This window comes from Bison bison, unplaced genomic scaffold, assembly GCF_000754665.1.
Source record: "Bison bison bison isolate TAMUID 2011002044 unplaced genomic scaffold, Bison_UMD1.0 scf7180017864530, whole genome shotgun sequence".
Lineage (NCBI taxonomy): Eukaryota > Metazoa > Chordata > Mammalia > Artiodactyla > Bovidae > Bison > Bison bison.
The window spans coordinates 8070583-8074205 of record NW_011495080.1 but is presented as its reverse complement, the minus strand read 5'-3'; the positions used below and the strand labels follow the sequence as shown (position 1 = coordinate 8074205).

General features: G+C 41.4%; 1 protein-coding gene across 2 annotated transcripts in view; it reads left to right on the top strand.

The window, feature by feature from the left end:
* The window catches only part of AHCYL2 (adenosylhomocysteinase-like 2), a 193068-nt gene that overhangs the window by 47510 nt on the left and 141935 nt on the right, over positions 1-3623 (top strand). The gene's annotated exons all lie outside the window — the stretch shown is intronic.

Genomic DNA, 3623 nt, shown 5'->3' with positions numbered 1-3623 from the left:
TTTCTAGTGGTCTTTGTAAGAGTGTAGAAGCATTCCTTCTTTGATAATGTTAAATTTGTAAGTTTCAGGTGACATGTGAAACCTTTTTTAAGATTTTTCTCAAAGTTTTGAAAAGCTATTGGCCAGGATCATGGTGTAATAAGACATAACGTTTTTCCTTTAAAAAAATTTAAGTGCGTGTGTAGAGTTAAGAAGCTGTTGTACATTTATGATTTAATAAAATAATTCTAAAGGAAAAAAAAAAAGAGTGGAAACAAAATAAGAGTAGAATAGGTCAGGTATTTATCTTTTAGCATGGTGAAAGGGCCTGTCTCCTCTTTTTGTCTCCAACTTTACTGGAAAAAGACTATGTGTTAGCACTTTTCGTAAACTTACATTGATCCCATATTATGTGCCGAACACTGCATTAGATCTGGACTCCAAAGATGAATAAAATGAAGTCTTTTCTTTCAAGGAAGTCACAGTGTAGTTGGAAAGATAAATATAAATTTTTATAGCATAGGAAAGTAAGGACTGCTGGAGGATGTTCAGAATCCTGTGATGGTACTCAGGAAAGAGCAACCAGTTGTGTTTAATGGAGGCATGTTGATGTGAGCCTTCACAGAGGAAATTCTGTTTAAGTGGATTCTTAAAGGAAGTATAGTTTTGGGTTGATTGGGGTGGGATAAGTTAAAGGCCAACATGATGTGTCAAGAATCTTAAAATAGGCCATTATGATTAGAATATAGAATATAAAGGGGAGTCTCAGGAAATGAGACTAGAGAGACAAGCAGGACCATATCGGAAAGGGCCTTGATAACTATGCTGGAATTTTGACTCTGGTAGGCACATGAGTGTCCTTAAAGGGTTTTAAGCACAGTATATCTTCAAAACCAGGTCAGAGTCCTTTCTTGTGATATAGTATATAGTATGCTGCTGCTAAGTCATGTCAGTTATGTCCGACTCTGTGCGACCCCATAAACAGCAGCCCACCGGGCTCCCCTGTCCCTGGGATTCTCCAGGCAAGAACACTGGAGTGGGTTGCCATTTCCTTCTCCAGTGAATGAAAGTGAAAAGTGAAAGTGAAGTTGCTCAGTCGTGTCCGACTCCTCGCGACCCCATGGACTGTAGCCTACCAGGCTCCTCAGTCCATGGGATTTCCCAGGCGAGAGTACTGGAGTGGGTTGCCATTGCCTTCTCCGAGTATATTTAGTATAGTATACTATATAAATCAGTTTAGGCTAGGTTAGGTTGTGGCAACAAATAATTCCCCACTCAGTGGCTTATAATAGCAAGAGATTATTATTTGCTCACATTGCATATCTGTCATGTGGCTCTGTTCCAGAACCAAGGCTAGAGATACAGCTCTTATCTGAGATGTTGCCCTTGTGGTGGAGGAAAATGAGACTTGATAGAACCATGCATTTCTCTGAAAGCTTCTGTTCAGAAGTAGAATGTATCATTTACTCAGTGATAATGAGTGATATATCTAGATAGAGTTACCCTAATAAAAAATATGTCCATTATGTTATCTGGGTGGCTTCACAGGTGTCTCAGTGGGTTAAGAATCCACCCACTATTCAGGAGACGCAGGAAACACCAGTTCGATTCCTGGGTCAGGCAGATCCCTTGGAGAAGGGCATGACAACCCACTCCAGTATTCTTGTCTGGAGAATCCCATGGACAGAGGAGCCTGGTGGGTCCATGGGTTGCATAGAGTTGGACATGACTGAAGTGACTGAGCATGCAAACATGCACAGCATGAATATATTATTTATGTTGTGAAGATATGGTAAAATATGGTATGTGCTTAGTTGCTCAGTCATGTCTTGCTCTTTGAGACCCCATGGAATGTAGCCTGCTACACTCCTCTGTCCATGGGGTTCTCCAGACAAGAATACTGGAGTGGGTAGCCATTCCCTTTTCCAGAGGATCTTCCCAACCCAGGTATCGAACCCAAGTTTCCTGCATTGGAGGCGAATTCTTTACTATCTGAGCCTGTGTAATAATATTCAGCCAACAGAAACTGTGAACAAGCTTACTTAATAAGAAAGGGAAATGATCATTAAGTTTTAAGTGGAAAAAAAAATGGGTTATATAGTAACATGAACAAAAAATATCAATTTAATTTAAAATATCAATTTAGTTTAGAGGGAGGGAAGGAGGGATGGAGAGAGAGAGTGTGTGTGTATGTGTGTGCGCCCTCCAGTTTGGTTCACTTTAGCCTTATTAGATTTGAATGGTAGTAGATAATACATTGGAGAAGGCAATGGCACCCCACTCCAGTACTCTTGCCTGGAAAATCCCATGGACGGAGGAGCCTGGTGGGCTGCAGTTCATGGGGTCGCTGAGGGTCGGACACAACTGAGCGACTTCCCTTTCACTTTTCCCTTTCATGCATTGGAGAAGGAAATGGCAACCCACTCCAGTGTTCTTGCCTTGAGAATCCCAGGGACGGGGGAGCCTGGTGGGATGCTGTCTATGGGGTCGCACAGTCGGACATGACTGAAGCAACTTAGCAGCAGCAGCAGCATGCTATCTTGAGGATCTTGTTTTACATCAGCTTGACCCTAAAGAAATTCAGCTTGACCAGAGTATTTATGATGTAACCAGGTAGAAAGATCTATATATTAAAAAACTATAACTTTAGGGACTTCCCAGGCAGTCCAGTGGATAAGATTCTGTACTTCCACTGCATGGGGTTCAGGTTGGGAAGTTCTTCATGCTAAAGGAGGGAAAATGGTATAATTTTGAAGGAGGCATTAGGGAGTTTTGGTAGAATTTATGCTTCTTTAGAGACAGCGTTAATGCTGGGCTTCAGTCTTTCATTTGTTTAAATAGAACAAACATAAAAAAGAGCTTGAATATTGCTTCATGTTCTGAGTTTCTCTTTTAGTAGGATGTTCTAGCTTTTGGGATATAAATAGACCCCTCCTTTTTAATAACTTTATTGAAGTAAAATTTTATACTATGAAGTTCATTCACTTAAAGTATACAGTTGAGTGGTTTTGTATATTTACAGAGTTGTGTGACCAATCACCATAGTCTACTTTTAGAACATTTTCTGTATCCCCAAAAGAAACCTCATAGTAGTTATTCCCTACTCCTCCCAGTACACCACCATGCCATCTCCAGGCAACCATTCATCTATTTTCTACGTCTATAGATTTTTCAGTTCTGGACATTTCATATAAGTGAAATACTTACAATGTGTAGTATACTTACAGTATTTGTGTCCCATATTCAGTTCAGTTCAGTCGCTCAGTCGTGTCCGACTCTTTGCGACCCCATGAATCACAGCACACCAGGCCTCCCTGTCCATCACCAACTCCCAGAGTTCACTTAAACTCACGTCCATTGAGTCAGTGATGCCATCCAGCCATCTCATCCTCTGTCGTCCCCTCCTCCTGCCCCCAATCCCTCCCAGCATCAGAGTCTTTTCCAATGAGTCAACTCTTCGCACGAGGTGGCCAAAGTACTGGAGTTTCAGCTTTAGCATCATTCCTTCCAAAGAACACCCAGGGCTGATCTCTGTTAGAATGGACTAGTTGGATCTCCTTGCAGTCCAAGGGACTCTCAAGAATCTTCTCCAACACCACAGTTCAAAAGCATCAATTCTTCAGTGCTCAGCTTTCTTCACAATC